We start from the raw sequence: 27,176 nt of genomic DNA, 5'->3' as shown, positions 1-27,176 counted from the left end.
AGCCACTTAAACTAAGAATATGAATAGAAATCTCCTCTTGATGAATCTATATGTAATCCTTTAAAATCAAATGTGACAACCTACTTTCAGTGTGAAATGGATCTCTAGACGTAGATTTAGGCTTGGCTTTAGTTGATTTGGATGGGGTAGGCTAATAGAATCCTAAATGCAAAAATATTTGCCCTACAACACTAGCTACTAACACACCAGCTAATATAAACCTACATCTATCATGGTTAATAGTTTCCATGACCAAAACCAGCAAATGGATTTTCTCCATATGTTTCTACTTGTGGAAATGGCAAAACCAAGTTCTTAAATTGTATAATCAACTTATTTACAAAGTGTCTGTGAGTCTTTCCTGACCCTACTCTTTCTTTCTCTAAAATGACACTTACGCACCTTCCACAGTTTTGGGCCTGGAGAATATTCTTAATTAATTTTTTTAACAAAGTTCATTTGATTGCCTCTAAGGAAAATAAAAGGTCAACGTTCAGTTCAAAGACCGTGGATGCTGCAGCTCGGCTAAATTCCTTCAATGGTAGAAAAAGTTAAAAACAGTGACAAACTCACATTCACAACGGTGTAGCTGATACCTCACTATTGTCTGAACCACAAAATACCCCGTTATGTGCCGCAACATATGTCCACTCAGGGCCTGAGTACCTCCAATAAGGTATGCTGGTTCATTTTGATCTTCTGAGCATAGATTATTGGTTGTCACTGCCACACAGATCAGAATCCTCAGCATCCTCTGGGACAGAACGTGATACACATTCTGTAGGCAATCTTAGTCTTTCCCCCTCTTGCCTTCTCCGCCTGTTGTCCCCAGCTCCCACTCAGCTGGTCACACTACTAGGCCCTTCACCAGGGTCTAAGTTGGGCTCAATCTGCACCACAGGCCAAGACTCTCTTTCTGTTTTGACTCCAAATGCAGACACATTGAGACCCGCCCTCAGACCAAGGGTGTTCTGTTGCAGATTCTCAAACTGCCACTGAATTCTGAGATTCTCATCAGTTCTCCAGACCTTGCTTGGTCTCTTCCTGGTGCGCTTCACAGGCTGTCTGCACTTCAGGGAGAGGCATTGTTACATTGTCAAGGAAACATTCCTCTCTCTGAGTATGGACAGAATGTATCCAATTGGGAAGACCCCCACATTTTATGGGTGCATTTGTAACACGGATCACCTGAAAGGGACATCTCCATCGAGGATCCAGACATGTTTTCTGAACATGTTTCTTCACCAAGACCCAGTTTCCGGGGCTGGGGTCACAGCATTGTTCCTGATGCGGAGGGACGGTAGCAGCACCATTCTGGTGGGACACAGAATGCACCCCATTAGCTAGTCCTTTGCAATAATCAAGAATCATATCATCTGTAATGTTAACAAACGCATTTGCAAGCACTGCACAGTTTGATTGCTGGACCAATGATGATATTATGGAGAGACAGTCCTTTCCTCCAATACGAAAGGTTGCAAAGGTTTATCAACACCAAATGCAAAGCTTCTGGCCACTTCAGAGAAATTGACGCCCACACTTTGGCCAACCCTCATTTCAATGTGCCATTCACATGCTCCACAATTCCAGAAGTGTCGGGCCAATAACTGCAATTCAGTCTCTGCTCCACTTGTAATGCTGTGAATGACATTTTCAGAACCTCATTATTAAAATTAGTCCCTCAGTCTGACTCCATCGAAGTTGGGAAACCAAACCTGGGGATCAGTGCCCTTAACAAAAGCTTAGCTACATTGAGACTATCATTTCCCCTAGTTGTTTAAGCTTTAACCCAATGTGAGAAGATACACACAATCAACAGGACTTATAGCAGAGTGTTGCAGATGGGCATCTGACTCTGGCAGTAGCGGTCGCTCCCCAGGCTCCCCTGGCCAGCTGGTATCATAGCGCTTAGCTGCTTTGCTGCTATCTGCCATTTTCCTCTATCAGCGCTCTGCGCCTCATTTTAAATGTAGCGCCTGTTGCATATTTAGCGCACATTAGAATTCGTGCCTGTATCATTGTTGTTGCTCGTGCTGGCATATTACTATAGCGCTTCTGTAAAAAGTACGCTTTGATTGCTGTGAAGATCCTTAGCTGCTTGCACAGACATACTCGCCCCGTTTCCACGTTTGTTTTTGCTGCCATTTTGGGACTGTGCCTCCAGGCCCGTAGCTCCGCCCCGCTCCCGCCTCCCAGCTGACACTCCCTCCCACTGATACCTAAGGAAGACCTCGCCAGCCCCATCGCTGTGACCGTCCTGACTCTGGCAGTAGCGGTCGCTCCCCAGGCTCCCCTGGCCAGCTGGTACCGTAGCGCTTAGCTGCTTTGCTGCTATCTGCCATTTTCCTCGATCAGCGCTCTGTGCCTCATTTTAAACGTAGCGCCTGTTTCATTTTTAGCGCACATTAGAATTCGTGCCTGTATCATTGTTGTTGCTCGTGCTGGCATATTACTATAGCGCTTCTGTAAAAAGTACGCTTTGCTTGCTGTGAAGATCCTTGCCTGGTTGCACAGACATACTCGCCCCGTTTCCTAGTTTGTTTTTGCTGCCATTTTGTGACTGTGCCTCCAGGCCCGTAGTTCCTCCCCGCTCCCGCCTCCCAGCTGACCCTCCCTCCCACTGATACCTAAGGAAAACCTCGCCAGCCCCATCGCTGTGACCGTCCTGACTCAGGCAGTAGCGGTCACTCCCCAGGCTCCCCTGGGCAGCTGGTATCGTAGCGCTTAGCTGCTTTGCTGCTATCTGCCATTTTCCTCTATCAGCGCTCTGTGCCTCATTTTAAACGTAGCGCCTGTTGCATATTTAGCGCACATTAGAATTCGTGCCTGTATCATTGTTGTTGCTCGTGCTGGCATATTACTATAGCGCTTCTGTAAAAAGTACGCTTTGATTGCTGTGAAGATCCTTAGCTGCTTGCACAGACATACTCGCCCCGTTTCCACGTTTGTTTTTGCTGCCATTTTGTGACTGTGCCTCCAGGCCCGTAGCTCCGCCCGCTCCCGCCTCCCAGCTGACCCTCCCTCCCACTGATACCTAAGGAAGACCTCGCCAGCCCCATTGCTGTGACCGTCCTGACTCTGGCAGTAGCGGTCGTTCCCCAGGCTCCCCTGGCCAGCTGGTATCGTAGCGCTTAGCTGCTTTGCTGCTATCTGTCATTTTCCTTTATCAGCGATCTGTGCCTCATTTTAAACGTAGCGCCTGTTGCATATTTAGCGCACATTAGAATTCGTGCCTGTATTATTGTTGTTGCTCGTGCTGGCATATTACTATAGCGCTTCTGTAAAAAGTACGCTATGATTGCTGTGAAGATCCTTGCCTGCTTGCACAGACATACTCGCCCCGTTTCCACGTTTGTTTTTGCTGCCATTTTGTGACTGTGCCTCCAGGCCCGTAGCTCCGCCCCGCTCCCGCCTCCCAGCTGACCCTCCCTCTCACTGATACCTAAGGAAGACCTCGCCAGCCCATCGCTGTGACCGTCCTGACTCTGGCAGTAGCGGTCGCTCCCCAGGCTCCCCTGGCCAGCTGGTATTGTAGCGCTTAGCTGCTTTGCTGCTATCTGCCATTTTCCTCTATCAGCGCTCTGTGCCTCATTTTAAACGTAGCGCCTGTTGCATATTTAGCGCACATTAGAATTTGTGCCTGTATCATTGTTGTTGCTCATGCTGGCATATTACTATAGCGCTTCTGTAAAAAGTACGCTTTGATTGCTGTGAAGATCCTTGCCTCCTTGCACAGACATACTCGCCCCGTTTCCACGTTTGTTTTTGCTGCCATTTTGTGGCTGTGCCTCCAGGCCCATAGCTCCACCCCGCTCCCGCCTCCCAGCTGACCCTCACTCGCCCCTCTCCTTCCACTATCCACATATGACTGATGCCCATGCGCAACGGTCACGCGCAGCGGTCGCGCCGATGGTGCGCCAAAGGTAAGCCCATCTGCACCCGTCCGCGCCTGGCCCGCGCCAGACCCCCTGGTCTCCGCAAAATCCATTCCGCCCGCATAGCATATGACGCCGCCACTCTCCTTGCCCTTAACCCCGGACGCACCCCACAATGCTGCGTAGCTGCCCCAGGACACACCCAAGGACCATTCGCCTGCCTCCCCTGCAAATTCACCTGCATCAGGACCCTCATCAAATCCTCCCCCTCCAAACACAACTCCGACTCCAACCACCTGAAGTGTATCCTGCTGAATACCTGCTCGGTCCACAAACACGCCACTGAACTCTGGGACCTACTCGACACCACATCACCGGACGTAGCCTTCCTTACTGAAACCTGGATGAACGCCTCATCAGCACCCGACATCGCCATAGCCATCCCGGACGGCTACAAGATCATCCGAAAAGACCGCACCAACCAAACAGGAGGAGGCAACGCCCATAAGAACACCATCTGAATCACGACCAGCTCCGACGATAACCTCGCTACCGCCGAACACCTTCACTTCCAGATCCACACCGACCCCAGGACCACACTTAGAGGCACCCTCATGTACATACCTCCAGGAACCCACACACAATTCAATGAAGACATCACTGACTTCATCAGCCCACATGCCCTCACCTCCGAGAACTACATCTTACTTGGAGACCTCAACTTCCACCTGGAAAAGAACAACGACAGCAACACCACCACCCTTCTGGACAACCTAGCCAATCTCGGACTCAAACAACTTGTCAACACCCCCACCCACCTCGCCGGACACACACTCGACCCTATCTTCACCTCCAGCAAACACATCTCCTTCAATCAAACCACGGCTCTCCATTGGACGGACCACAGCTGCGTTCACTTTAGCTACAAAAAGACCACGACCTACATCCCACCACAACCTATTCCTCTAAGAAACTGGAACAAAACCACCACCGACCAACTCCTCACTTCGCTTAATCAAAACCCCCCCCGCCACATCATCGGACCATAACCAAGCCGCCTACAATCTCACACAATGGATTACCCACAGCGCTGATGAATTAGCACCCTTGAAAAACCACCAGATCAAACAAGGAAGCAAAAAGGCCGCTTGGTTTAACGATGACCTTAAGAAATCCAAGAAATTATGCCGGACCCTCGAGAAAACCTGGAGAAAAAACCCATCCACTATCAACTTGACCACCTTCAAAGACGCCACCCGCAAACACCACCAACTGATCCGATCCACCAAGAAATCAGCATTCAAGGATCGACTCGACAACAACACCCACAACAGCAAGGAATTATTCAACATCGTCAAAGAATTTACCAACCCTACCGCCGGTGCCAACGACATTACTCCCTCTCAAGACCTCTGCGACTCCCTATCCTCTTTCTTCCACAACAAAATCGCCGACATTCATAACAGCTTTGGAAACCGACCCGAAACACAACCCACTCCACCCACCTCCGAACTAAAACAGCACTATCACAACCTATGCGCCTGGAACCCAATCACGACTGAAGACACCATCCGCCTGATGAACTCCATCCACTCGGGATCGCCAACCGACCCATGTCCCCACCACATTTTCAACAAAGCAGACTCCATCATCGCACCCCATCTATGCGAGGTCATCAACTGCTCCTTCAACTCCCCCACCTTCCCAGAAAGCTGGAAACACGCCGAACTCAGCGCCCTTCTGAAGAAACCAACAGCGGACCCCTCTGAACTTAAGAACTAACGCCCCATCTCACTCCTCCCCTTCCCGGCCAAAGTCATCGAGAAAGCCGTCAATAATCAGCTTGCCACCTTCCTTGAAACCAACAATTCACTTGACCCCTCGCAGTCCGGCTTCAGAGCCAAACACAGCACCGAAACCGCCCTAATCGCCGCTACAGACGACATCCGCACGTTACTGGACAATGGAGAAACAGTTGCCCTCATCCTACTTGACCTCTCCACCGCCTTCGACACAGTCTGTCATAACACCCTCATACAACGCCTCAGCAACATCAGAATACAAGGGAAAGCGTTGGACTGGATCATCTCATTCCTCGCCGGAAGAACCCAGAGAGTCCGCCTCCCCCATTCAAATCTGAGGCAACCAAAGTCATCTGCGGCGTACCACAAGGATCATCACTCAGTCCCACCCTCTTCATTGTGTACATGAGTCCCCTCACATCCATCGCGCGACAACACAACCTCAACATCATCTCCTACGCTGATGACACCCAGCTGATCCTCTCCCTCACCAAAGATCCTAACACCGCCAAAACCAATTTACACGAAGGAATGAAAGAAGTAGCCGAATGGATGAAGAACAGTCGCCTAAAACTAAACTCGGACAAAACGGAAGTCCTCATCTTATGATCATCCCCCTCTGCATGGGACGACTCATGGTGGCGACCGGCTCTAGGCACAGCACCCATACCCACAGATCACGCACGTAACCTGGGCTTCATCCTAGACTCCTCCCTATCAATGACCAGACAGGTCAACGCCGTCTCATCATCATGCTTCAACATCCTACGCATGCTCAAAAAAATATTCCGCTGGATCCCCACCGAAACAAGAAAGACAGTCACCCACGCACTAGTCACTAGCCGACTAGATTATGGAAACACCCTCTACGCTGGAACCACAACCAAACTACAGAAAAAACTCCAAAGCATCCAAAACGCCTCAGCCAGACTCATACTTGACATCCCCCGTCAAGCTCACATTTACGGTCATCTGAAAGATCTCCACTGGCTTCCCATCAACAAAATAATAACGTTCCGTCTCCTCACTCACGCACACAAGGCCCTCTACGACCTAGGACCCGAATGCCTCAACAATCGACTGTCCTTCTACACACCCACCCGCCAACTACTTTCATCCAATCAAGCCCTTGCCACAATCCTGTGCATCAATAGACCCACCATGGGAGGAAGATCTTTCTCCTACTTAGCGGCCAAAACCTGGAATTCTCTCCCCACTCACCTTCGCCTCACACAGAACCACCTCTCCTTCAGAAAGCAGCTAAAAACCTGGCTATTCGATAAATAATCCACCCACCCTCACTCAAGCGCCTTGAGACCCTCTGGGTGAGTAGTGCGCTATACAAATTACTGAACTTGAACTTGAATGAAGTCCAGCCGCATCCTCCTGAATGGCCACTGGGGTTCTTTCTCCTCCATTCATCAGTTGGCACACAACACATCTATGACATAATCCTTCAGCCATCAATCTGAATTGGTGGTTGAACCAATTTTGATGAAATAACCTGACTATGGCATCCCTCACTATGTGTGTGAGACTGTGAAAATGTCTAGCCATTGCAGACTGCAACCTATCTGGCAACATAGGTCTTCCACCAGCTAAAACGCAGATACCATCCTCTTATTTAACAGAACCTGCTCTGACCAAACCCTGCTTTTCTGCCTCTGGTATGTCTTCCTGCAACCTTGCTACTTCTTTGCAAGTATAAGCCACTGCCAACCAAAGGTTGTAATTGGTGTCATTTTCAGATTCATTTACATATTGTCTATTACATATTTGGGACCCCTGCGCATAATATCGGGCAACATCATCAGCATATTTATTGCCAACTGTTACATAATCATCTCTGCTTCTATGTGCACTTTACAACTGCAATTTCGGTAGAAAACTGCAAATGAATCCCTCTGTAATCATAACTGTTTAAAGTGTCATGGAACACACCAAAACCGTACTGTCCGTAAAACTAGTCATTCTCTTGTTTATCAAAAAAGATATAGTTATTCCTAGTATTAAGAATTTGACACAGTACATCACTAGACCTGTTTTAACCCACTTTTTGAACACAACTCTACCCACATTATAATAGCCCACACACCCCCACCTCATCACATGACTGCCTGTTGTGCATTGCAGTGCCGCCCCCATGAGAAGCTAGCCCAATGAGGAAGCATGACACCTTGGGGGTTTTGTGAGGGCACCTGCTTCTATTCGAGCCTACTCCCTTAATCTGGAACACTAACACCCCCTTTCTCTTATACCTTGAGGAACTGTTGCGTGCTTATCTAGGTTCCTGATCGATACTGTGACCTTATGCCCCTATTAGGCTATAAATCCATTTATTCCCTATATTGGCATAACCGTTCAAGTACGATTTTCTGAAAAGTCATCTCTGGCCTCACACGAACAGAGCCACATTCCAGCATGACTCTCTGCTACTTCCTTTGCGACCAATTAGTGCAATGACAGAGCAGCAGTCACTATCTGATATTCCTAGATAACACTCCGAGTTCTTCAACAAGATAAAAACTTAGCAAACCTGGAAATCCCCGCTTGCTATGTTTTGATTAGTAATGGAACTCTAATGAGCAACTGATAACTGTCACTTCCTAGTGACATCTTTAATTGACGTCTTATGTCCAGCAAACTTGCGTCAAACCCGGCACCTGTCAGGTATAAATATTACCAACGTTGCCTTAAGCAATGTGAGCTGCAAGCTACTGTTTCTGATGCCAGCTGCCTGCATGACCCTGTGTTGGTAAATCTAGCACTCTGTCGGTGCAGCCTGCTATCCTGTGGTGGTGAAGCTGCTGATTACCATTATCGCCGCTACAGCGCGAACTATGGTGCAGTACGCTTAAGGAGCTGAACAGCCGTCCTCTGCGAAGACATCCAGCCCAGCTGCCCACGGACGCTGTCACCCCTCCTTCCTCGACGCGCTGAAGAGAGCCGCTGCCTTTCTCGTGCAGAGAAATCCAGTCCCGGCGCTTCCGGTTTACCCTCGCGGGTGACTGGGATATCGAGAGAGACCCCTGAAGGAGATACCAATCCTCCATCATTCTATTCAGAGGTATGGTGTTGACTAAACCCTTAGACGAGAATTCTTGAAACAAACCTTGGCAAAACCAACTTAACTTAAGCTACTTACTTACTCCCTTTTCACGTGTTAGGCTTAGGTCAGGCACACTGGGGTAGGCTTAGTTAGAAGCACCAGTTGAGTATGTTAGCCTAATGTATATATGACTGTATATATGTTTTATTACTTTTAAACCATTGTATGGCTAAGAAACCATATCAATGCTTTTACAGTTCTATTTCGCAATACTTATCTTACTGTACGTACTTTTTATAATAACAATTATTGCAATTGTGGCAATACATTTCTCTTGTACGAGAAGAAAGACTGTTCAATAAATGTTAACCCTTTATTGACAAACGCCCGTCTCTCTATTCTCTACATACTGTGAAAGTAAACTGCACTAGACTGACTGAGTGAAATCTGTGTCTATTGTTTCACACGACCCTAGAGATCGACTCTTGATCTGAGGAGCAAAGTTGTCATGTTGCACGGTTGTTGGAAAACTGAATCCCTTCTTGTCTGTGCCAAGGAAGCTGATCACTTCCTATGCAGAGAAGAAAGTTTCCAGTGACCTCTGAGCTAGTTGGTAACACAACCCAATTAAGTTTAGCATAGTCAGTGGAGGCCTGGAATATCTGCAGTTCCACGTCGATACTACTGTTTATGTTATTCCAATGCGCAGGGCCTAGTGGGAAACTAGGAACTACACTACATGGCGCCCTAACGTTTGGTAAGGCGATAAACTAACGCAAGACTAGTAGAGTAACTCAGTCATGCATATTTCACACCCCTTTCTCCCGTAAATACTCCAATAGACGTCTGGAGTGGGTGAAAGGTTAAAATCCGCCCGACCTTAGTAGGAAGAGATTCCTATGTAAAGCTCTGGTTTATTCAACGTTGAAGGATACAGTGTTCCAAAATATTGTGCACCTAATCTTTGTCTCCTTGGAGACCTACTCTGCGAAAGCTGCATTTATAAAATGTCAGTAGAAAATAACGGAACCACTGGGGCCGCAGTAGATGCGACTCAGCAAGGTCCCGAATACACAGACCCGGGTGCTATTATCATCCCGGTCCAGTTAAGAAGATCTATAACTTTAAAACTTATAGAAAACGGACTGACACCACAAGGTGGTACAGTCATTTTCGTGATAGAGGCTCACGAGTATCGGCAGACAGAGGTATTCTATTCATGGATAAACTTTCCAGCGGTAAACGCTACACCACAAGAGTTTCACTATTACAAAATAGAGAAACCTCCGGAAGAGTACGCTCCTTTCGAGGAGATTGAAATTCCACTTAAATTTCAAGAGCACCTGCTCTGGTTTAATGGCGCCCTAAAACACAATGATCACATTACTAGGCACGGTCCACTAGGTAGACCAGGAGCCACGTGGCCGGTTCTAGCCAGCTACACACCACATCCTGACATTGCAAAAATGTCTAAGGAAGAGCTGTTAGCACAGCTAAAAACACTAATAAAAATACATAGGCAATTAGTCCAATATGTAATGCGGACTGCAACAGTCCAGCCAGCTGTTAATACACCACAGCTGACCCCTCATCAGGGGAACACAAATAAAATTACACCACAGAACATACAGTCATGTCTTGGTAAAACACCCGTAAAACGGGAACAAATTCCTTTCTGGTTAGCCCAGAAAATCACTCAAATAGAGGCAGTATTTCCTGATACTACCCCTATTGAGAAACACAGAATCTTGACCATCTGCCTTCCTATGGGAATCGCACCACATGTGGAGGACTGTGACACTTGGGGTACAGTCTTTGCTTCCATTTACACAAAAACACACGGTGTTCCGTCTATGGCGGTAATACCAGAAGTGCTAAAACAGATTCAAAATGAATTCGGTCCAGAACCCGCTTTAAATCTAGGTATGAAATTACTGAAAGACTTCAAGCAGGTCACGGCTATATTATTAGCCAACGTAAAGGGAGAAGCAGCATCTGTGGCGATTCGCCAGAAGTTGAGGGAAACAGATATAAAAGATCCTGTTGAGCTTGCAAAAATCATAGAAAAATGCTATGAAGAATTAGGTAGAGACATCTTGGGTGGAAAACCGGTAAAGCCCCAACTGCTCGAAAATCCTGAAAAATTATTTATTAAAAATAATTCAAACACTCCTAAAAAGAGCTGGGATGGAAATAAACAATCCACTCCCAAGGAAAAAGTTTTCCAGTCCAGAGGAAGGTCTCCTCGACGGAGGGAAAGAACTCCGACTCGAGAACGCCAGTCTCCCCAGAGGGAGCCCTCTGAGAAAAGATATAACCGTAGAAATAGGGATAATCTGAAAAAACCTGATAGATATCAAAGTATTGATACACGTCCCTCTCGATCTTTTCCACAGAATTCGGAAAGAAGAGGACGGTCAGACCCAGGAGAGCACACCAAGTCCAAAGACAAGGAACCTGCTCAAAATAAGAAATCTCAATTTCAGAAAAAGAAGGTAGCCAGTATTAGAGTAATCAACCATGCCGAGAATACTGAGGACACAGTTGAAAAACGGGGAGTGGGCATTGACAATGTTGGACAGTGCAGCAGAAATCAGTATAGCGCGCAAGATCTTGATGAGTCATCTGGAGACAGTGGACACGAATGAATACATTCAGGTTGAAACTGCCGACGCCAGACTTAGCGAGCCCCATAAAATATACTAAATAATATTGCGTATGGAGGGTGATAAGACTAGGAAAATTAAGGGTCTATTTTGGGATAAGCTCTCAAAAGGCTATGATATTCTGTTAGCTGAAAAAGATTGGCCCCCGGAGTTTGTCAGGGAGTGCCCTCGTGGCGAAGAAGTGATTATGCCTGCCTTCTCGAATCACATTCTGATTCACAAAAAATACACATATGCAAGGAAATGGGCAGTGGCCCAGGCACCTGCATTGTATAAAAATCATGTAGGATGGGATGAAGATTCACCACCTCACAAAATCCAATTAAAAAGTGAACCAACTGCCCAACGGCAGTATCCCATAAAGCAAGAAGCTAAAAAACAGGTCAGGGAGATCTTAGATCAACTTGAGTACCAGGGGGTGATTGAAACATGCACCTCTCAAATGAACAATCCTTTGTTTCCTGTCTCCAAGCCAGACAATTCATATCGTCTAGTTTTGGACTACAGACATCTTAATACATGTTGCAAAACTTTTGCAGTACAAAACTCGCATAGTGCAGCCCTAATGAATAACATAGTTAGGAAAAAATATAAAACGACATTAGACATTTCTAATGGTTTCTTTTGTCAAAACATTGCACCAGAAAGCAGATATTTGACCGCTTTCTCCGCATTTGGGTCACAGAAAAAATTCTGTCGACTCCCACAGGGGTTCAAGAACAGCCCAGGACTATTCTCAGCTAGGGTAACAGAGTTACTACAAATCTATGATGATGAAGCATTATCTTACGTAGATGATATTTATCTCACAGACGACGACTTGGATACTCACTTGAAAAGAGTGAACACCATTATACTTGGGTTCGCAGCAGAGGGTTACAAATTCAACTTTAAAAAGTCCCGAATTGCCCATCTGACAGTACTATTTTTAGGGTACGAATTATCAAGTGAAGGGAAAAGCCTAGCGGACAACTTCTTAGAGAAGTGCGCTGTACTCCAAGCTCCAAAAACGCTGAAGAATTTACAATCAATACTAGGTTTTCTGAATTTCGGAAGAACTTACATACTAAATTACGCAGAGAGGGTTAAACCTCTCTACGAACTAATTAAACCTGATTTTAAACAAATCAAATGGACTCAAAAACACACAGAAATTTTGAGATCACTGCAAACAGACATGTTAGCAAAAACAAAATTAGATACACGTGACAACACGATCGATCTTGTAATCCGAGTCATCCCAGGAAGATGCGGATTCACGTACCTGACCTCTAATGAGGGAGAAAAGGTACCAATTTCAATTAAATCTCACTTGTACACACAAGCAGAAAAAACATTCAGTCACACAGTAAGAACTGTGAACGCAGTACAAATCGCATTAGCAAATGAAAGAGAACTAGCACACGGCAAACGGATTAATATCCTTACAGCGGAATCCGCCTTCGAGGCGCTATTCAGCCCAGTAAACCTGCCTACAGTGTCACTGGATCAGAAATGGATACAGTGTATAGATTCTCTAGGAGCGGAAGATGTGAAATACTATTTCGCCCCGCAATTTGAAGAACTGAATGATTTAGAATATGAAGAAGAATATCCTCTGCCAATCGAAATTCTGCCTCTCCCACAATACGCCTGTATAATCTATACAGATAGCTTTGTACAGCATTTCAACGTAGAGAGCAAATCCTACAATGCAGCATGTGCGATTATTAAAGGTCGTTGGCTGTGCGGTAAATTCAAACCGAAAATAACAAAAACTGAATCAGTAAAGTACTGTTCGGCTCAAAGAACTGAAATCAGATCTTTAAAGATGGCGCTCGAAAATGCAGAACGCGAATTCCCCACACTTATCGTGTGTGATTCTCATTTTTGCGTCAACTCTTACAACAATAAGCTGCAGAGTTGGATCGAAAACGACTACAAAGATGACACAGGTGCCACAATAAAGCATAAATTGCTTTGGGAACAAGTAGCTCTTTTAAGTAAAGCACTACAAAAGACTCACGTGATTCACGCACAGAGTCTTCGACGTGATGGCGTTCACGTTGCAGGGAATTCATTGGCTAATGCAGCCAAAGCGTAAGCAACTAAACCGGCTTCCGTAGCCACAAAAAAGCGTACAGATAAGTACATAGACGGGGAAACCATGCTGGCAGTAAAAACGACCGTAAAAGGCGACTGTGCAGCACTACCCGTAAACTATCCACTCGATTATGCATACATAATCGATGCAAACTCCGTTCCTTTTGCTCGAATCCCTGGAGTGGGGGATAGAGTAATTCCAAACATGAACAGGAGAATATTTTTAATAGCAGACGCACACATGGGTTTGGGTCTACGGCACAGAGAGATCAAGGAATCACTGACTGAATTACAATCAGTATTCTGGTGGCCGGGAATGAGTGTAGAACACCAAATATATGCAAACAACTGTGAAAACTGTAATAGGGATCGCAGTAACGAACCTTGCTACCGGCTACCAGTCAGCAAGAGCGTAACGCTGCCTACACCCCATCCTGCGTCCTATTAATAGTTAAGACGAAAATCACTTAAAAAATGAGGCCTCCAGCGCTCGGCTGACGCTAGAACGGTTATAAAAGATTTGCGAGTCAATATCGGCACATACGCAATTACCACGTTCCGTTCTGACCAGGGTCCTGCTTTCAGCTCTCGAGCTTATAGGGAGGCCATGGCCAGTTTGGGAATTGGGTTGCGGTATTCTTGTCCGTCACACCCCGAAGGGAATAGTGTGGTAGAAAGAAAAAACCGTGACATAAAGCAATCTATAACAGCGAAGGTATTAGGTTCAGGCGCTGGGTGGGTCAAACATTTAATAAGTGTCCAGACTAGTCTTAACAACATGCCAAGAAATTCTCTAAAAGGTTTCAGCCCATACGAACTATTGTTCGGAATTAGAATGAGCGTTCAGGACCTCGATAGTCAGATGTCAGTGGTACAAGAAGAAACAACGCACTTTGATGTAAAAGATCGTTTGGCTGTTTTACAGGAACTGAATGAAACAAGAAAATCATTAAGCAACATAAAGTTAAAGCAGCAGCCAAGTACCACTGACGAGGCACCACCCGCAACAGCCCCAGCAAGGCCTGTCTGGATTCCAAAGATTGGGGATCTAGTCAGAGAAAAGATCGCGGTTAAGAAGGAATTTGGGCCTTCTTACAGAAAAGCAGTACCTGTCTTAGCAGTCACCGGAACAAGATCAGTTGTGCTACCGCCCCTTGCTGGTAAAAAGGAGAACAGAGTTGTGTCTATCGAACTGGTAAAACCACAAGCATGTGGCCTATAATCAACAGTAGGCCCAGTGGACTCCCAAGAAACAACAGAATACCCAAACTTGCAACAATCCAAGAGGTTCAAACTGAAAGACTAATCACATTCGATCAGCCTGCAGTGCACAATGAAGGACTATGCAATAATGCCATGGAACTCGTGCCTCTTGGAACACAGATTGAAACAGTTCGTCAAGAAACAACACCAGTCTACAATGATGTGGCATCAGAAAGTGCTACCGAGAGACAGATTGAAAGAACAATCCCATCAATTGACAGAACTGCCTCTGGTTATTTCATCAACTTCGACAACTTCTCTGAAGATCAAAACGACCCCGAAGTGATGTCAGAAACAAAAAAGACTTTTAAAGAAAAAGCAACGGAACTCTTTCATCAACTGAAGGAAATCTACCTTATTTCCCCTTGGCTAGAGTTCTGGTTCGGTCTAGGTGTATTTTTCCTCCTGCTTTGGCTCATCATGGTACTTTGTTTGGGAAAATTCATTGAAGGAAAATATATTACAATGGACACAGCAAGTCAGAACATCAACCTAGTCCTGAAACCACACAGATCATCCCACGTGAAGAAAAGAGAACTGTCAACAGTAAATGTCACAGCAATTCCAATACCTGGTGGGGTAGTATGGGAGAAAACAGACTATGAGATATATGGTCCGGTCGAAATCCTGAAGTATCCTCATCAACTAAAGGTTTCCTTAAGTGACTTTGTGACACCTAGTACATTCTCTGATGATTGGGACTTTAACAGTATTAATGACATGATGTCTGATTTAGTAATGTCAGCTAGATTCACAGATCATGATTATTTACAAGGTTCATCTAGTTATGAGCAGTTATTCTGTTACACCCACTATGGGGATCATTACTTGCATAAATCTGCACAGCCTAGAAATGTTTTTATGTATAATCAATGGGAACATTGTTCTACACCACCTAAAAGCAGTTCTAAAGCATTTTTTGAGAAATTCAAATACTTCTCAGGGTTTAAAACCAGTGATGCAGAAACGTTTTTATTATAAACTGTTAGATAAAACAGGAATGAAAACAATGCTGACAAATTCTAAATTGATATATTCAGAAGCATTTTATGACAAAATGATGACATTTGGTTTTGATTATTGGAAAAATAATATTGAAACGAAAACAATTTGGGGTACAAAAGATTGGCAGGTGCAAGGCATAGAAGCACTATTTAGAACCTGCATGATACCTGAACAAATGTTATTTTTAAATGACACAATACACCAAACATCTTGTCTTGGCCTAGCTAAGATCAAAGAACTGAAAACACCGTCTATACCAAAGCCAATACCTGAAAATGCAACAGCTGATATTGAGTTAGACGTGTCACAAATTTTACACTTCAACAGAACAAATCCTGATTGGAAAAAGTGGTTAATCTGGCCTACAGACACAAATAGCTGTCAAGATAGGTTCCTGAATAAAACACAGGGGTTAAAAATGACCAGATTAGACCCTAGATACTCCCAGAGACAACATCCAGGGATTATAACAACATACAGTGTAGGGAAACTCTGCCTAGAATGGCTAACTACATCCACACTGGCTGAAATTAAGCAACACTTGTCTTTATTAAAAGATGGTGCTGATTTGCGCGATTTCATTCTTGGACCACGCAAACAGCGTCAAAAGCGTTTCATAGCGACCAGTATCTATGCTGCTTACAACGAGGCTTGGAAAGTAAAGCAAATTGAAACTGCTGAAAAAATACGAGAAATTGATCGTATTAATTTGGAGAAATCACTTTCTGTGGTAGACAATGGGTTAATGACTCTGTCTTCCAGAATATATTCTTTGGACAATATTGTATCCTCTGCCTTTGATGTGATAGACAGAGATTTGCTAATGTTACAACATGGCCAGTCTCAATTACGCTCTATTATAGAATTAGGCTGGACGCTGCAAAATCTTCGTTCAGGCTATGTGCCTTGGCGTTTAATCAACACAACGTCATTATTTTCCAGTTTTAACCTTACTGATAAACAGATCAGTTTGGCACAGAAAGGAGCAGACTATACAATCCTGAGCATCGAAAAACTCGAGAGATTACCATTGACAATGTCAGAGAGTCCTGTCATTGAATGGATAATACACGGAATTATCACAATTCCGATAACAACTTTCCGATTTCATAAATGCCTTGAGTACATACCTGCTGGCCAATATGAACAATTGGGTAAAGGATATGTAAAATCCGAATGGAAATTACCATACACTCATTCTTGCTATAGTGACAGTGACAAAAATGTATTTCTTAGTGGTAGCAACTGTAAACACTCACTAAGCGGTATACTTTTGTGTCAGGGTATTAATTTACACGGAGCATGTGATGGAAATTCAAACAACCTTTCATGCCACCAGCTAGTCACACCTGCAACTCAGATAGAGCCCTTCTTTATGCAACTCGCAAACGGGAGTTACATTCTTAGAACGGATCAAAGATGTTGTGGCCTCGCGCCAGGGAAAAGTTATCTAGTACAAGTTACGTCCATGGTCAAATGCTGTATGCAAGCATTGTTTCCGAGCGGGCCTCCAGACATAGTGACTCCCCTCTGGCCTCGTCTGAATCTCTATTCTATACGAATTGATACATTAAGCAAAATGAAATCTGTACTTTTACAGACAACAGTGCCTATAACGTCATCTAAAGAGACGTATGATCTTCTAGTTGCAAGGACAGCTACTGAAGTTCATGACCTTTTATCAACAAATTGCCCCGTGCATTTCGTAGAAATGTTCAGCCAACTCCTTAACATGTCTAGTGCAACAAGCATCCCAGGCATATTTAAGACAGTCTTTACGGGACTGCTAACACCCTTCCAGGCAATTTTGGGAATCTTTCCTAATTTTGTGCACTCCATTTTTGGCGGCATACCATTATTTTTGGGACTCGTCGCAGGGATTCTATTTTCGACCCTCCTGCTACGTTATGGCAAGCCTCGGCTCAGACATAGCTCCCATGGGAATGGAAGAGACAATCCTAGCAATGCGCTACCGGGACAGGATAACTAACGTCCTTGGATTGGCCAGGCTGAGAGATCTAAACATGACCTGGTTCCTTTCATTCAGACCGATATGGCAAAATTGCATTTTACCTGTGCTACGGTGTATGCTTTGCGGCGATGAATGCGTGTTGGACATCTGTCTTTCACTTCCATCAGCAGTACCAATGGACGTCGATACTTTGCTCAGTCCAATAACGGCTCACGCATTGTGTTGTCCCCAGCGGCTACCAATCCTGATGACGGCATTCGTGGAGACTCCTGTACTACAGCCAAGTGGTAACAGTGGAGCGAGTGACAAAAGCAACATCATCCAGGTACAACGTTCTGTGAGCATTGCTGGTCCTGCCTTCGATGACAGCAATCATTCTCACACCTGCCAAGTTACAGCGCTATCTAATTTGGTTGAACTATCACCTGAATTTGTAGACCAATTCTTTGAGAGCCTGTCTGATACGATGTTCTCACCCATAGAGAAACAATAACTTTTGAGAAGCTTTCCGACACACAGCGTTCCCATGAACTCTGAATTCGGCCTTCAGTTTTGATCAACAAAAACTGCCAAGAGCTTTGGAAATCTATTTTCTTTGAATTGGACAATTTTTTTAATATTGACCCTTTTTGGCACGAATAATTCTTTGCTTAACGTAAAAACTATTCTTAGAGAACAGAAGCTTCACACTTCTATTTCTAAACACATCTAGAGACATAACAATATTACACCAGCCTCTAGCACACATGTTATTACAATGCATTTTTATGTGATGATTTATCTCGCCTTTCTTCTGTCAGAGATACTTCATGTGTAATTCCTTTTGCATAATCGTTCATTGATTTCATATGCAATAATTTTTTGAATGATTACTCTGCTTTAAAAAACGTACAGTACCTAAATTCCATGTATTACAAGTACGCCTATTTCGAATGCATTTATGTATTTTGGGGTGGGCAATGTTACACATGTATCTAATTGCTTAGTTTTAGTAATTTTGATGGACATGAAAACGTGGAGTGGGTGTTGCGTGCTTATCTAGGTTCCTGATCGATACTGTGACCTTATGCCCCTATTCGGCTATAAATCCATTTATTCCCTATATTGGCATAACCGTTCAAGTACGATTTTCTGAAAAGTCATCTCTGGCCTCACACGAACAGAGCCACATTCCAGCATGACTCTCTGCTACTTCCTTTGCGACCAATTAGTGCAATGACAGAGCAGCAGTCACTATCTGATATTCCTAGATAACACTCCGAGTTCTTCAACAAGATAAAAACTTAGCAAACCTGGAAATCCCCGCTTGCTATGTTTTGATTAGTAATGGAACTCTAATGAGCAACTGATAACTGTCACTTCCTAGTGACATCTTTAATTGACGTCTTATGTCCAGCAAACTTGCGTCAAACCCGGCACCTGTCAGGTATAAATATTACCAACGTTGCCTTAAGCAATGTGAGCTGCAAGCTACTGTTGCTGATGCCAGCTGCCTGCATGACCCTGTGTTGGTAAATCTAGCACTCTGTCGGTGCAGCCTGCTATCCTGTGGTGGTGAAGCTGCTGATTACCATTATCGCCGCTACAGCGCGAACTATGGTGCAGTACGCTTAAGGAGCTGAACAGCCGTCCTCTGCGAAGACATCCAGCCCAGCTGCCCGCGGACGCTGTCACCCCTCCTTCCTCGACGCGCTGAAGAGAGCCTCTGCCTTTCTCGTGCAGAGAAATCCAGTCCCGGCGCTTCCGGTTTACCCTCGCGGGTGACTGGGATATCGAGAGAGACCCCTGAAGGAGATACCAATCCTCCATCATTCTATTCAGAGGTATGGTGTTGACTAAACCCTTAGACGAGAATTCTTGAAACAAACCTTGGCAAAACCAACTTAACTTAAGCTACTTACTTACTCCCTTTTCACGTGTTAGGCTTAGGTCAGGCACACTGGGGTAGGCTTAGTTAGAAGCACCAGTTGAGTATGTTAGCCTAATGTATATATGACTGTATATATGTTTTATTACTTTTAAACCATTGTATGGCTAAGAAACCATATCAATGCTTTTACAGTTCTATTTCGCAATACTTATCTTACTGTACGTACTTTTTATAATAACAATTATTGCAATTGTGGCAATACATTTCTCTTGTACGAGAAGAAAGACTGTTCAATAAATGTTAACCCTTTATTGACAAACGCCCGTCTCTCTATTCTCTACATACTGTGAAAGTAAACTGCACTAGACTGACTGAGTGAAATCTGTGTCTATTGTTTCACACGACCCTAGAGATCGACTCTTGATCTGAGGAGCAAAGTTGTCATGTTGCACGGTTGTTGGAAAACTGAATCCCTTCTTGTCTGTGCCAAGGAAGCTGATCACTTCCTATGCAGAGAAGAAAGTTTCCAGTGACCTCTGAGCTAGTTGGTAACACAACCCAATTAAGTTTAGCATAGTCAGTGGAGGCCTGGAATATCTGCAGTTCCACGTCGATACTACTGTTTATGTTATTCCAATGCGCAGGGCCTAGTGGGAAACTAGGAACTACACTACAGAACTGCACACCTTTGTTTACTAATAGATTACTAAAATAAGGAGAAAGAGTGCTGGACCTAATTAAGCTCCTGGTTCCTCTTTTTGTGGAACAACTTTAACTGCTCGGCATTGAGCACATTTAAATCTACACAACCGCATCAAAACAAAAATCTTATTAAAATACCGCTAGCTTGACATACACAATTGGAAAATGCAACCCTAATATTACTCAATCCTTCTGTGCACAACTCTTTCTAAAGCGCTGGAACACCGCTGATCCTCTGAACCGGGACATGGACTTTTAGGGCTTAGACTGGACTTGCTCAAGTCTAGGGCTCTTACAGGGGTATTCTACCTTCCTTTGCTTCAGTAACCAACTATCTGACATGTTACCATTCAATGGTGCGTTCATACTTACACCATAACAATGATTAAACAAATAGTTGTAAATAGTTGTTCCATAAAGAAACTTCCCAATCAGGAATGCTATTTAAAGCGCCTAGAAAGTGTCAGCATGCTATAGCCTTCTGTAGAAGTCTTGGAAAAAAGGAAATGAAGTTTTAGCATAAAGCTTCACACTCTCAGGAAAGCTCGGAAAGAGGACTGTTCCCTCTCAGAGTCTAGAAGGAATCTGCCTAACTAACTATGGAAACACCTATTAGAATAACAGGATCATCAAAAATATCCTTTATCTTCTTACACCAGAAGGAACCAAACAATTTGTTAGCTGAGAGAAACATCCACACCCTCCCTTGAGTTTCATATCTCATCAAAACTGGGACAGCAGACCAAAACCGTAAGGGTCCCACCATCCTGGTATGTAATAAACAGAAGGTCTCCTTTGACTATTATTTCTCCAGGTTTGCAGCCAAGGTCCTCCCTGGAAGCCTCACTATCAACAGTCTAATACAAACAATAAGCCTTTCTCTAGCTAACGAGAAGCGTGATACGACACCTGCAAGAGAAAAGAAATAGCATACTGGCAGGGCTAAACTCATTTCAATTGAGGCCTGAAGTCAGCAGTGAGCTGACCTGCATTGTCTGCCATTGCTTGTATGACATGTGTGTGGGACGGGTATGCCCAGACGTGGGTCCCGTGTTCTCCATGCCACAGGAGTCATGCTATCCTGTCTAATGAGGGCTGAAAGCCCGAAACCGGTGATAGGATGCTTATTTTAGTCCAGGGAGGACCTGGCCTAGCAGTTTGGGCTGGACTGTTCTCATTGGGTGCAAGGTCAAGACTGATTTGCATATGGCTGAGTCCAAACTGGAATGGCATGGTGAGCAAAAAAACGATGGATTTAGGCCAAGGTCCCTGTACTGGGGTGAATGTATGACATTGTTCTGCATTCTGTCCATCAATTGTTCTTTTTGCATTTGTCACCCCGAGTGGGACAGCTATGTCCAGGCGTGGGTCCTGAGCTCTCCATGCCACTGGAGTCAACCTATCCTGGCTGATGAGGGCTGATAGCCCTATCGGTATAGGTCCTAGGATGCTTGTTTCCAGTCCAGGGAGGATCTGGCCTGGCAGTTTGGGCTGTACTGTTCCCATTGAGTGGAGGGTCAAGACTGATTTGCATATGGATGGTTCCAAGCTGGAATGGAGTGAGCAAAAGAGGATTTAGGCCCAGATCTCTGTACTGGGGTGAATGTATGACATTGTTCTGCATTCTGTCCATCAATTGTTCTTTTTGCATTTCCCTTGAAGGCACGCGCAAATTTAGAGGTGGTGCCGGTGAGGGATGCAATAGCAAGCAGCCACAAAAACTCTTTTGACATTCATCTCTTTTGACCTAAAACTCAAACCATAAAGCTTATCCTATGCACACGCTAGTATCATTGACATTAGTGTCTAATTAAACACCTCTTGTCTTCATCACATTCATGCAATACAACAACAACGTCAGATCAAATATTTTTCATGCTACTCCAATAATAAGTTGTTGGGTGTTCTGCTGTTCCTTTATCTCATACGAAAAAACTTAAAGACCCAGTGACTGTTTAAGTGACAAGGTGCACAACACTGTAACCATTCGCATAAAAACAATTCTGTGGTGAGCCTCACTGTTACCCCATAATTATAGCTCCAAAGGTGGGAAAACCTCAACAGTTTCAAACTGTGCTCCGTATTACACTAGTGAACGATCTCCCATGATATTGCGATGCCTCAAAAAATTATTATGTGGCCTCATCTTAAGTCCAAAACCCTTAGAGTGGATGGGAAAGCCGAAAATTAAGGCAAACAATAAAATAACCGGGCTATAACGATAGGACCAAACATCCATATTCAATTTATTGTACTCTTAGTGTGACATTCATAGCCGTCTAGTGCTCCTCAGGCTGAATATACTTAAAATATAAAGTTCCCAGTCCTACCTGACCAATAAACGGACGATGTTTGTCCAGTTCTAAAAAACAAAAATTAGTTTTTTTTCTACTCAGTTGTTAGCGGAACTTTCTATTGATGAACAATATCTAGCACACATATTATTGGAGCCAGTGAGAGGTTACTCACCTCCCGCTGGTTTTACTTCCGTCCCGGCTGTATGTTGATAATCTTACGTTTCTACTTGGTGTAGTTATTATCCCATGCTATGGTGTATCTAAATATGAACAAAAGACTCTTGTTGCGGAAGATATAAAATGAGCTTCGTGGTTAATGAAAATCTCAATGCTTGTATCCAATTAAACGTATATGGCGTATAACTCTTATCTATCTTTTGTACTGTGGAGTTCAGTGCTCGAGCCTGTAGTGACCAATTGCACTCCGGTTGTATATATTCACTGCCACAAGTTAGTTTCTGTAAGTTAAAAGGGCTAAATTATTCTCCTATTTACAACATGAATGGGACCCCCTTCCCCATTGTTGTGAATTGTTAATGTTTGGTTCTTATTGGCAACTGTACAGTATGTTTTCTATGTTTATGGCAATACGTCACTGATTACAATTTGGAATGTTGGAATGGTATTTATGTGACGTCACCCCTGGCGTCCATGTCACTTTACTGATGCCCCTGATCTGACCCTTGCCCCTCACTTAGATTCCCTTGACCCTTTCAGGTTTATAATTAAATTCATATTCCTTTACCATTTGTGCCCGCCTCCTCTTTACAACAATGGCAACGAGGATGTAAGACGGGAGAGGCTCACGGACATTGCAGGAATTCGAGAGGTAAAATTTGATTTTAAGGAGAACTCAACGGTAAATAAACGCGCATCGAACTCTGGAGTTGGAGCAACTTGTGGTCAGTGATGAAAGTATAAAAATAACTGTTAAGGTGTATTACATAAGAGTGACCTAAGGATAAGGAAAATAATATATGAGGAGAATATTCGTTTTGAGGAAGATAAGGAACAATAAGAGTATAAGAGTGAAAATAAATATAACGTAACAGAAATAATACAACGAAAATAAGGGAATTAAAGCAGGATTTTCATCACAAATAAGAGAAGATGGCACAAAGCAATAACATCTGTGTTCCACCACTTTTTCTAGAAGAACCAGGGAAACCTACAATGAAATGGAAAAATTGGTTGAGAGCCTTTGAGAATTATATTATATCAATTGATGGCAAAGGATATGATGCGAAGAGGAAAAAAAGCGCTTTTGTTTGGTCTATTAGGTAAAGCTGGTCAGGAGGTATTTGACAATCTGCCAGAATATGAAAGTCCACCAGGTGTATTCATACCTCTCAATGAATATCAAGAAGCTATTAAGAGACTTGAAAAACAATATGATGAGGAAAGCAATATAATGGTTGGTAGGCACAAATTTGTACTGAGGAAACAGGAGGAAGGTGAAATGGTTGAGGAATACATAGCATGTTTACGAGTTTTAGCAAAGGATTGTGAATTCAACGAAATGACTGACATATATATAAGAGACCAAGTGGTATTTTATTGTTATTCTAAAAAAGTGCAGGAGAGGCTGTTGTCATGTAGAAACCCCACACTGCAAGAAGTAACTGATATAGCAAAAGCCATAGAATGATCACTTGTATCAACAAAAGTATTATCTTGCAATATTAGTAATACTAATGTGTTTTATTTACAGGACAAAAGAAAAGGTGAACGGAAAGGTTTTAAAAAAAGCTAGGGTGACAAAAAGGTAGGAGGAAGATATTTAAATTGCTTCAGATGTGGGTCACAGTACATTTAGCTGATTATAAGTCATGTACGGCAATTGGGAAAAAGTGCATGAAATGTAAAAAAATTTGTCACAACACTACTTTAAGTAAAACAAAGAGAACAACAGAAAATGTGAAGGTAAATACTGTGGGGGATTACAATGTTGAAATGTGTGTCAAAATTGTACTATATGTTGAAATGGTTAATGGAAAGATAAAAGGACCTATTGGAGATGTAAAAATAGGAAATGTAGAATTACAATTCACAGCCAACTCAGGGTCTCCTATAACAAATATCCCTGACACATTGTTTGAGGAAAAATAGCATAATGTAACTTTGCATGAAACTGATGTAAACTGATGTAAACCCAAAAGCTTTTGGGAAACAGCATATAGAAATGGTAGGTTACTTTTGTGACACATTAACATTCAAAGGGAGAGAAATAAGCACAAAGATTTATGTGGCAGTAAAAGCCAAGATCTTGGTGGGTTGGAAGGACCTTGCAAAGTTAGGTGTGATCCTTCAACCAGGAGCTAAAGAGCCTATAATTCTCAAAGAAGATTTTATAAACAATGTATGTGTAGAAGAGAATCAAGAAAGTGTAGAAGATGTATTAGGAAAATATGAAGAAGTTTTCAAAGATGTAATAGGATGTGTAAAAGGATTCACACACTAAATAAAATTAAGAGACGGTGCAGAACCAATAAAACACCAAGTGAGAACAATTCCACTGTCAATTAGAGATGAGTTAAAGAAAGTTCTAGCAAAATTGTGTCAAGAAGGAGTAATCGAGGAATCTGATGCACCCGAATGGGTGTCTGCGAGTGTAGTCTCTAAAAAGAAAAAAACAGGGGTAATAAGACTGTGTTTGGACCTCAGATCCTTAAACAAAAACATCCTGGTAAACTGCCACCCACTTCCAATGATTCAGCAAATTCTACAATCCGTAACAGGATCAAAATATTTCACCTTAATAGACTTGAAAGCCGCTTACCATCAGGTGTGTTTGTCTGAAGAATCGAAAAAACTTACAACATTCAAAACACAGTTTGGTGCTTATAGGTATGTAAGACTACCATTTGGATTGGCCTCTTCATCTGGAGTGTTTCAAAAGTTAATGGATATTCTATTCGGAGAGGTCAAAGGAGTCGAGGTGTTCTAAGATGATATATTAATACATACTTAAACTGAGCAAGAACATCTAGAAGTAATTAGTAAGGTGTTAGAAATCTTAAGGAACAAAGGAATGACAGTTTCAAAGGAAAAGTGTAAATTCATGAAGAGTAAAATAGAATATCTGGGGCATGTCCTATCCTCAGAAGGGATAACACCCAAGGATGACCTTGTAGAAGCTATCAGAGATGCACCGGAACCAAAAGACAAAGAGACTCTGAAGTCTTTCCTAGGACTAAGCGAGTACTATTCTAAATTTATAAACGGATATGCAGATAAGGTAGAACCATTAAGGAAAATGTTGCAAAAGAATGTAAGTTATAATTGGACTTGTGAGCAAGGACAGGCATTCAAGACCATAAAAAAAGAAATTTCAGAAGCTCCTGCTGTGAAGGCTTATGACCCAGAACTTGAACATTTTATTACCGTAGATGCCAGTGCCAAAGGCATAGGTGCTGTGTTCTGCCAAATAAAAGGAGACAATGAAAATACTATTGCGTTCATATCCAGGAGGTTGAATGACACAGAAAAACATTACAGCACTATAGAACGCGAGGCGCTCGCATGTGTTTGGGCGGTGCATAAACTAAAAAACTATTTATGGGGGAAAAGATATGAAATAGTAACAGATCACAAGCCATTGGTGTATATGATGGACGGAGAAGGACGTGGAAACGGGAGAGCAAGCTCCAGATTGATAAGGCTGTTATCTAAACTCCAAGAATACACATTTAGTATAAGACACATCAAAGAAGGTCTAAATTGCAGAGCTGGCTGTTTTTCACGGCTGCCAGTGGGCGAACAAAATGGTGAGTCAATGGATGATGTGGAATGTGTAGTAGCGTGGGTAGGTGCTTCAGAAATAAACAATGGATCCATAACAGAAATTGAATGGAAAAGGGGCCTAGAAAATGGCAAGACAATGGAAAAAGTAATGAACTATGTAAGATCAAAATGCCCCCCCATCAGGAACTTGCAAAACGAGTTGAAAAGCTACCAACAGATAAATGATGAGCTGACAATAGAAAATAGAATTTTTGAAAAGGTGTGACCAGTTTATACCACCTGTTGAGGGAGAAAATATTAAAATTGGCTCACAAGGGGCACCCCGGTGGCAGTGCAACTAAAAGCATTCTAAAAATGCACTACTGGTGGCCAATAATGCATCATGATGTGAACGAATTCATCGAAAATTGTACCATAGGTACCCCCCATGTGCACCCCCCACCCCCCCTTCACCTAGGGGGCCCGCAACGGGCCCCCGCAGTGAAGTTCCGTATGCTTTTCCACGGCGGAAAACCCGCTGCGGAAAAGCCTATTGTACTGCCCATCCTAATATGGTGGACGGTGTCTGGAAGACACCGTCACCATATTAGAGCTTTTCCGCCACGGTTGTAAGCCGACCGCGGCGGAAAAGCTGCGGACGGAAACCAGGACCCACCAGCCATCCTAATGTGGCGGTGGGTCCTTGGTCAGTCCGCTGCGGTTTTTCCGCATCCTCGGGGCCGGCGGTGGCTTCCGCCGGCCCCGAGGATGCAGAAAAACCGCAATCCTAATGACCCCCATAGTGTCTAAACAAATGACGGAATTTTTTGAGAATGCAGGTATCAAGCAAGAAAAGACACCACTCTATAG

Source organism: Lissotriton vulgaris, chromosome 3_1 (genome assembly GCF_964263255.1).
Source record: "Lissotriton vulgaris chromosome 3_1, aLisVul1.2, whole genome shotgun sequence".
NCBI lineage: Eukaryota > Metazoa > Chordata > Amphibia > Caudata > Salamandridae > Lissotriton > Lissotriton vulgaris.
This window is presented reverse-complemented; position numbering follows the sequence as displayed.